At 46.9% G+C, this 10210-nt stretch overlaps 1 protein-coding gene across 1 annotated transcript in view; it reads left to right on the top strand.

Moving 5' to 3' along the window:
• Positions 1-9283: 9283 nt before the first annotated feature.
• Positions 9284-10210, top strand: part of tal1 (T-cell acute lymphocytic leukemia 1) — a 6313-nt gene continuing 5386 nt past the window's right edge. The window contains exon 1 of the mRNA XM_083659827.1: positions 9284-9317. The gene's annotated coding sequence lies outside the window, so the exon portion shown is untranslated. The remainder of the gene's footprint in view (positions 9318-10210) is intronic.

The following is a 10210-nucleotide window of genomic DNA, read 5'->3' as shown; positions in this document are numbered from 1 at the left end:
GCTGAAGTGATCAAATACAAGCTGATTGCAATCTGATGGCAGAAAACACATGTTAACGCCAGGTGTAAATGGCCTCTATGTCTCATTCCATCATCCTTCACTTACCGGAAATATCTTATTCTGAAAATTGGAGCCATAAAAAATATGCGAGACGCGTCTACCTGGTTGCGGTACATCACACATACCTCAGATTACTGAGATTCATCTTCATTTTACTTTGCCATTTTCAAATAAATTTGGGTTGTGAATTGAGCCATAAAAAATATTTATGGCATTTACAAACCTGTAAATGTGTTGCTTTCTAAATGTCTGTGATGTGTTCTTTCTTGCAGTAAGAGGCAGCAAGTTGGGCCAGCACCAGTGCAGCAGGCTGTTACTCAAACCAAAGAAGATGCGACAGCCTCATCTGTGTCCGGTCCTCTCCTCGTCCCCAACGACGAGGACACATCCTCCGGTCCTCTCCTCGTCCCCAACGACAAGGACACGTCCTCCTGTCCTCCCCTCATCCCCAATGAGAAGGACATGTCCTCAGGTCCTCACCTCGTCTCCAACAACAAGGACACGTCCTCCGGTCCTCCCCTCGTCCCCAACGACAAGGACACGTCCTCAGGTCCACTCCTCGTCCCCAACGACAAGGACACGGCCCCCCATGACCAAGGAGTTCTCTCTGGGCAGTACGGCTGCTCACCCACTCGGGTACGCTTTGAGGACGAATCCGAGAAAGAGGCTGAGTCTCGCTACTTGGATCGACTGAGAGAGCGCAGCAGGTCCAGGAACCCGAGGAACCCGAGGTCCAAGAGCAAGATGCAAAGTAACACTGACTCGAGCAGTAGTGGTTCAGAGAGGAGCAGAAGCCAGGGAAGTGTCTCCATGTGTCCGTCACAGAGGCAGGGAGATGTTGGTGTCGGCGGCGGTCAATCTGCAACAGTGATAAAAGAGATAGTAGTGGTGGTGAAGAAATGTGAAGCGTGTGGCTCCATAGTCAGGGAACCTCCATCAGTCACATCAGAAGCACAGAACATTGAGCCGCAGCAGCAGCCCGGCAAATCCGAGCACTTACGGAGAAAGACGGTTCCTCGCTGGGTTCCTCTGAACAAAGCAGAAGTGAGCAGTCGTCCAAAAGCCCCGTTAACAGTCACTTTTGCGGGGGCTTTTGTGTTGGGGGGGAATAAAGAGAGTGGCACAGGGTGGAAGCGCTCAGGCTTTGGGAAACTGCGGCGAAGGAGCAGGAAAGGCGAGCGGAGCCGCCTGGATTCTGGACCCGGGCCGTACGGGCCCTCATGGGCTCGTCGCAACTCAGGGCCCAGAAACAGGAGCAACAGAGCCGTCTCCTTTGCTCCTGGCAGCCCCGTAGCTGCAGAACCCCGTTTGCCGGAGGCATCTGGTGGCCTCAGGCGTGCGCCGGGCCCGTCGCTGCCAATAAAGTCGGCACTGAAGTCGAGCTGGAAGAACCGCCCCGCAGTGGGTCAGTCCACGGTTCAATTCCAGATGGACTCCAATCAGGGAAGTGACGGGGGCTCCCAGCATTTGGCGCTCCTGGACTGCGCAGAGCCAAGAACGGAGGCCCCGATGGCTTTGACCCAAGGGGCTCCTACGACATCCAGCTTGGTGCCCTGTATCAGGCCCTCCACTCTTCGGTACGCCTCAGCCAGGCTCTGCCCGGATGTGCCAGCTGTGGAGCTCTGGGACGCCACTCCAGATGGAACAGGTGTGCTATCGTTGGGGATAAGCAGAGAGTGTGTTGAGAGTTGAGGACCTGTACTTTCTGCAAAAAATAAGCATAGCATACACTCCCACAAACAAAATCAAGAAAAATGCTTGTATCCAAACTTGTAACTGGTAGTCTACCAGTTACAAGTTTGGATACAAGCATTTTTCTTTATTTTGTTTTAGTATTTTTTTATATTATTTTAGAATAATATTAAAGACATCAAAACTATGAAATAACACAAATGAAATGATGCAGTGACCAACAAAGTGATAAACACTGATAAACAGTGATTTACAGACATGCCCACTTTATGCTAATCCCATAGAATAGAATATAATAGAATATAATAGAATAGAATAGAATAGAATGATCATTTGACACCATCTTTAAAGCAGCTGACCAGTATGGTCCACTCTGCCAGCAGGTGCGACCCTGAGTGGAGCCCCTGGCTCGGGGTCTGCTCTGACCCTGAGTGGAGCCCCTGGCTCAGGGTCTGCTCTGAGTGGAGCCCCTGGCTCGGGGTCTGCTCTGTCTCGGGCTGAGGACCTCAGAGCGGAGCTGCTGAGGGCAGAACATCTGAAGGCTGAGGCCGTGTGGGAGGAGAACTCTGACGGCTCCCGGTGAGTTCAGATAACAATGCTACTGTCACAGCTCACACAACAATCAATCACCTGCGCCTACCAGCGCTCTTCCCACAGCTACTTGAGCGTACCAGTGGCAGGGGTTAGGAGATTAGAACCCTGGCCTATGCTCCACAGGATATTATTATGGCTCAAAAATATCCTGTGACTATAAAGACAAATTATGAGATAATGCTGCCCTCTTCTGGAAAAGAAAAACCGGACTCGTTGGGGCCAGTAGAGATGAAAAACCACTGGTAAAATAATCCCTTCGTCAAATTGTTTTCAACTGTGGATTTTTACATAATTCTTGACATAATTAACTAATCGGGTCTAGATGACTGTCAAATAAATAATCCCTCATAACCTCCCTCCTATAGAAAGGCAGTGGCAGAGCGTGAGGGGCGGGCCAAGCTGTCCCTGCGACGCTTCTTCTCCTCCATCGGTCTGAACGGTGTGGGGAGGCTGGTGAAGGGCGGCCGCTCCAGCAGCATGGAGCAGCTCAGTATCAGCCCCGCCCCCCGCGTCAGCTCCGCCTCCCCCAGCCCCACGCAGGCCCCCGCCCATACAGAGGACCCCCTCACTGCAGACCCTGCACACGGTGACAGATGCATGTGGTGTCCCGTGCTATGCCTGTTCTGTTCTGACCCTGCCATGTGGTGTCCCGTGCTATGCCTCTTCTGTTCTGACCCTGCCATGTGGTGTCCCGTGCTATGCCTGTTCTGTTCTGACCCTGCCATGTGGTGTCCCGTGCTATGTCTGTTCTGTTCTGACCCTGCCATGTGGTGTCCCGTGCTATGCCTGTTCTGTTCTGACCCTGCCACTCTATTCATGTGGTGTCCCGTGCTATGCCTGTTCTGTTCTGACCCTGCCACTCTATTCATGTGGTGTCCCGTGCTATGGCCTGTTCTGTTCTGACCCTGCCATGTGGTGTCCCGTGCTATGCCTGTTCTGTTCTGACCCTGCCATGTGGTGTCCCGGGCTATCCTGTTCTGTTCTGACCCTGCCATGTGGTGTCCCGTGCTATGCCTGTTCTGTTCTGACCCTGCCATGTGGTGTCCCGGGCTATGCCTGTTCTGTTCTGACCCTGCCACTCTATTCATGTGGTGTCCCGGGCTATGCCTGTTCTGTTCTGACCCTGCCATGTGGTGTCCCGGGCTATGCCTGTTCTGTTCTGACCCTGCCATGTGGTGTCCCGTGCTATGCCTGTTCTGTTCTGACCCTGCCATGTGGTGTCCCGGGCTATGCCTGTTCTGTTCTGACCCTGCCACTCTATTCATGTGGTGTCCCGGGCTATGCCTGTTCTGTTCTGACCCTGCCATGTGGTGTCCCGGGCTATGCCTGTTCTGTTCTGACCCTGCCATGTGGTGTCCCGTGCTATGTCTGTTCTGTTCTGACCCTGCCATGTGGTGTCCCGTGCTATGCCTGTTCTGTTCTGACCCTGCCACTCTATTCATGTGGTGTCCCGTGCTATGCCTGTTCTGTTCTGACCCTGCCACTCTATTCATGTGGTGTCCCGTGCTATGGCCTGTTCTGTTCTGACCCTGCCATGTGGTGTCCCGTGCTATGCCTGTTCTGTTCTGACCCTGCCATGTGGTGTCCCGGGCTATCCTGTTCTGTTCTGACCCTGCCATGTGGTGTCCCGGGCTATGCCTGTTCTGTTCTGACCCTGCCATGTGGTGTCCCGTGCTATGCCTGTTCTGTTCTGACCCTGCCATGTGGTGTCCCGGGCTATGCCTGTTCTGTTCTGACCCTGCCACTCTATTCATGTGGTGTCCCGGGCTATGCCTGTTCTGTTCTGACCCTGCCATGTGGTGTCCCGGGCTATGCCTGTTCTGTTCTGACCCTGCCATGTGGTGTCCCGTGCTATGCCTGTTCTGTTCTGACCCTGCCATGTGGTGTCCCGGGCTATGCCTGTTCTGTTCTGACCCTGCCACTCTATTCATGTGGTGTCCCGGGCTATGCCTGTTCTGTTCTGACCCTGCCATGTGGTGTCCCGGGCTATGCCTGTTCTGTTCTGACCCTGCCATGTGGTGTCCCGTGCTATGTCTGTTCTGTTCTGACCCTGCCATGTGGTGTCCCGTGCTATGCCTGTTCTGTTCTGACCCTGCCACTCTATTCATGTGGTGTCCCGTGCTATGCCTGTTCTGTTCTGACCCTGCCACTCTATTCATGTGGTGTCCCGTGCTATGGCCTGTTCTGTTCTGACCCTGCCATGTGGTGTCCCGTGCTATGCCTGTTCTGTTCTGACCCTGCCATGTGGTGTCCCGGGCTATCCTGTTCTGTTCTGACCCTGCCATGTGGTGTCCCGGGCTATGCCTGTTCTGTTCTGACCCTGCCATGTGGTGTCCCGTGCTATGCCTGTTCTGTTCTGACCCTGCCATGTGGTGTCCCGGGCTATGCCTGTTCTGTTCTGACCCTGCCACTCTATTCATGTGGTGTCCCGGGCTATGCCTGTTCTGTTCTGACCCTGCCATGTGGTGTTCCGTGCTATGCCTGTTCTGTTCTGACCATGTGGTGTCCTGTGCTATGCCTGTTCTGTTCTGACCCTGCCATGTGGTGTCCTGTGCTATGCCTGTTCTGTTCTGACCCTGCCACTCTATTCTGCTCCTCGCTGTTCCGTTTCAATACATCACATCATTGTATGTTTTGTTGTTGTTGTCGTTGTTTGTTTATATTTGTATTTAAGCAGAAGGCTTAAGGTTTATATATATATATATATATATATATATATATATATATATATATATATATATATATATATATATATAGAATGCATTTCAGATTGCCCTTGTTTCCATCCATCATCCATCCCCTCTGGTAGCATCCTTACTGTCTTTTTGGCAGCTGGAAGAGGGCAGTAAATGTAAACAGCTATCTGCTGCAGCCAATCACAGTCTCCATTAGCTATCTGCTCCAGCCAATCACAGTCTCCATTAGCACATTGTGTGTGTGGTACCAAATACAATGGTGTTAGTTTCAGAGGAGTGTCCGTGCCAAGAGGGTAAGGTGGCAAAAACTGATCTGGTGAATTTCGCCAAGCTCAAATACACCGTTTTATACAATGCCTTATATCTACCACTAGGTGCTGCCACTGGCCCGACTCCGCAAAGCCTCTTCTGTGCAGAGTTTAGAGAGGAGAACAGAACGCTCCACCCTACTGGGAGAGGTGCAGATACCATACGGCCTGGCACGCAGGTATGTGTCAAAGAGAGAAACACACAGAGAAAGGCAGAGATTGAGGGACATTTAATGTAGAAGGATTTTCTTGTTGTTGCTCCAAATAAATATGAAATTTCAAATAGTTCATAGACTTTTTTGTATCTCTCCTGCCACAGCCCTGAAAGTCCTCAGCTGGAGCTCCATAGGGCCCTGAGCGTGGACGTTCTGGCCTCCAGAGTGGTGCGTCCATCTGGTCGGGTCACCCATTCTTTTCCTGACGGGAGCCTCCTCCTGCAGCTCATCAGACCCCCCACTGGACCCTTTGGCTTCGTCATCTCTCGGGGCAAGGGCCGACCACACACTGGTACTTCTTCTAACCACATTCTCTTCATACTCACACTACTTTATCTATCCACCTTCTCTTCATATTATACTCACACCACTTTAGTGCAATTCCTGCTGCGAATTGGTAGCGATGATTTATGTGAATGATATTGTTGTATTGTTTTGTATGTATCTGTTGTATGGTTTAGCTGAACACTGAAAGACACCCTCTATCTGCCTCCATCTTTTCTGTTCCTCTCACACCTCTCCCACGCGTGACCTCCGAACCCAGGTGTGTACGTTGACAAGGTGTGTGACGGCGAGGGCGAGGGCCTGTACGTGGGGCTCCTGAGCGTTGGCGATGAGATTGTGCAGGTGAATGGAGAGGCGGTGGCTGGACTCAGTCTGGACCAGGTGACGCGCCTCATGACCCGACAAACGGTCGCATCTCTTCGGATCATGCCGTCGCGCCGCAACCAGCGCTGATTGGGAACATATAGACATACAGAGTCATTTCTCTGATCCTATACATCACTGAATCCACTGCTGATGGCATATACACTATGGTACTATATGGTGGGATAACTAACACTAACACTGCCATAATTAGAGGTTTGATTCCCACTGGTGCAACTCCATGCTAATTAATGTGTATAGGCTCTCATGCCGCTGTAGGGACAGGATATGGAAGTAGCTATCTGCAAAATGGCGAAATGTTATGTTTTGAAAAGAAAGATATTGAAAAACAAAGCCAATACTAAAGATTTATATAGGTTTATATATGGGACTATATAGGTGAAATGTTCCGATTCCAATGTAAAGTTAACACAATGTAAATCCAACACATGACACATGCAGAGGGGTGTGTCATGTCTGATGTGGATGACCGCAGGGCTGGATTTCAAAGTAGCTTTTATTATCCCTTATCTTAAAATTACTCTCAAAACCTCTACTGGTAATTAATTTCATCTCATCAAGAGAATCGACAATCAAGCATTATATAATTGATATTGACTGTGCAAAATAGGGTATGGCAACTAAAGCAAATGGCTACTATGACATGAACATTGGCAATGGGCTATTGATAAGAGGTCCAAAAATAAGGGATAATTCACCTTTGTTTTTTCTCTCCCATCATGTGATATTCATGCTCTTTGATCTGAGAGTTTAAGAACTCAGTAAAAATGTAATATTTGTTTTTGTTCTCTAGTTACAACCTTACACAGAAACAATAACACACTCCAAATGGAAATGAATGGGAGGAGTAGCTGCCACATGTTTCACATTTTGTACAAAACTGAATTAGTATAGCATCTTGGCCAATAAGACTCCTAGGTGAAAGGGCTATCTGTATATCAAGAAAACATTTGTTTTTATGTTTTAAATGTGATGCTGCAGCTGCACAATTAATGGAGATATATTTTGCTTCAAAATTAAAATAAAATATATTTTGTAAAATGTTTTATTCTGTAATTAATGCGTTACAATAATGATTTGGCATAAAAGTCAAAGAAATGTCAACTCCTATCAGTGCACAATCTGTTTGCGTTCATTCCATGATGTATTTGAGTGCTCAAACTAATTATCATGAGTTGAAATATAGCCTACAGCTCATGCAACTTTTACATTTTCAGTTAGCCACGGCCGATTGGTGCTATATATTTTTAAATGTGAAAGGGTTAATTCGACCGAAAATGTGTTCTTTCCCTATAGGGATTTACTGCTCGCACAAGTTTGATGTGCAGTTGTAGGCTATGTAAATAAATAAATAAATAAATAAAGGGGCGTGTGCTGGCTGCGCATGCTTTGCTGTTGCCACGGATGTAGGATGATGGGCGTGACTCCTGGTTCGGTAGGCCTGTTTAAGGTCGTGACGGTCGTGACGGTCGTGACCGACTGCGTGAAATAGCTGGACTATATCTATCTATCTATCTATCTATCTATCTATCTATCTATCTATCTATCTATCTATCTATCTATCTATCTATCTATCTAGCTATATCTATCTTCATCTATCGACAATTAGACCAAATTGACCACGCCTACCAGGCCTCTAATAACATTTAATTATAGGCTAAAGCTATAGAGCCCAATAAATTGGCCTATGTGGTAACATAATGTCTCTGTCATTTTGGGTGGTATGCCATGTCACAAGTTCAAAATTTGATTGATGTTTTCTTCCTCTCCCTTTTTTGTGGGAAATCCGTTATTAGACCCCTACCTGCCTGCCCCGTTTGGGCTGTCCTGAATGTGCGCTGATAGCGCGTCACCGTTGATCTCCTTCCCTTTTATCTGATGGAGCAGAAGCCAATACTCCTTTATCTCCCCCAACCATGTCTCCCCATGGACTGCTATAGGCCCCCCAATGACATGGAATTGCCTGCTATTCTTCTTATAATAATAATAATATGAATAATATGAATAATAATGATTAATATTAATATTATTACTCAGATATTATTATTATTATTATTATTATTATTACCATTATTATTATTATTATCATTATCATTATTATTATTATGTTGTTGTTGTTGTTGTTGTTGTTGTTGTTGTTGTTGTTGTTGTTGTTGTTGTTGTTGTCGTCCTCGTCGTCGTTGTTTTTGTTGTTTTGAGGTTGTTTGACAGCCAAGTCAGGCTAACTATAACATTGAATGAGGAAATATCTCATTTAATTAAGCCATCATTATCACAATTAGAGCCGCATTATTGACAATCTACTAACAGTGCAGCAGGCTCAAGGCGTAATAATCAATATTGTTATTCTCTGTAGGCTACATGATGTAGGCTATAGACGACCCTTTGCCATCTTATATCAGGATAAAATAAAAAACGGGCTTAGCGAGAACCCCTTGTTGAAAATATAAATAGGTCAAAAGCTTAACCTTAAGCTCTTTTGTTTCTCTCATCAAAAAAATTAAAACACGTCAAATAGCTCAGGCTACACCTCACGTCGTTACAGGCCGTTGCGCCGTGCCTGTTTGCTTCCGTATCGGTTTTTTATGCTTTGCCCTCCACGAGCCTATATAGCCCACGACAGCCAAATAATAATGAATCATTTCATAAATAATGGGTTTTAGGGGCTTATCGGGAATGAAGAGGCCGCTGCCGTGCGCTTATCTCACCCGGCCACATTGCGGCCTGTGTTCCGCTCCCCATACTGAGGGAGCGCACTGGATGCAGCGAGGAATAACTCAGCTACACACACACGCACACACACACACAGAGACACACACACGCACGCACGCACGCACGCACGCACGCACGCACGCACGCGCACACACACACACACACACACACACACACACACACACACACACACACACACACACACACACACACACACACACACACACACACACACACACACACACACACGCTGTTCCACAACTGGCACTGGTGGAAAAAAGAAAAAAAAAAAGAAAAACGCCTCAGACATGGATGACCCACTCACAAAATGGCTCCACTTACACAGTAACATCAACAACACGGCAGGAACGGTAAGTGCGGAGACGCATGCATTTATTTTAAACCCCCGTATACGTTGGTCTGGGGGCTGTAATTGTGTGCGTCTAAATTGTATTTTGGTAATGTGCGGCATATTTCTTGCTATTGGCCGATCTGGTGTGAGACGGGATGTAGCCTATAACGGATGCAAGGCCTATTGGAGAATTCCCAGAATTTGAAGTGTGCCGTTTTGTATTGGCTAATTGTTTTTGTTAGGCTATTTCTTCGTAATAACACTGCGAAGACAAGACATCGAATTAATCACTGGCTAAACACTTAATTGGGGTCTATTCTTGATGTTATGGAAAGCGATTATTAGCTACTCACTGATGTTCGTCTTTAACACCAACACATTAGCCTATAGGCTAATACAACATTTGACACGAAAATGCTCAGGTCCGAATGTATTTTAGGGTTCACTCGCCTATATATGGCTATTCCAGGATCTGCTAAATGCTTTTAGTGCAGAGAAAAATAGGGATTTTAATCCGATGAGGAATGGAAATTATGTTAGATAGAAATAGGCTGTATGATTATTTTCACCTTTAAATAATCTGTAGCCAATTGACATTTCCGAATGTAAATTTGATGCCAACTAAGGTGTTTACCTTCATTCGGTTATTAGCATTATGATAGCCTTATGTAATTTATGCTAAAGGCCAAGCTCAGATGTGGTTCATTAAAAAGAAAAAAAGAGAAGGGAATAAAAACAACAATGCTTGCACAAATCAATGGCTAAAACTGCAAATGATTTAAGTCAACATTTGACAAATCTAATTGACTTTGAATTAACTGGCTATTTGTCAAATTTTCAATTGAGGCATGCTGTGCTGGAGTATGTTTCATATGTCCTATAATGGCAGTTGGTCGGTTGGAACATTCAGGG

This window comes from Poromitra crassiceps (genome assembly GCF_964638095.1).
Source record: "Poromitra crassiceps genome assembly, chromosome: 23".
NCBI lineage: Eukaryota > Metazoa > Chordata > Actinopteri > Beryciformes > Melamphaidae > Poromitra > Poromitra crassiceps.
The sequence above is the reverse complement of the archived record's forward strand: the minus strand, read 5'-3'. Positions and strand labels throughout refer to the sequence as shown.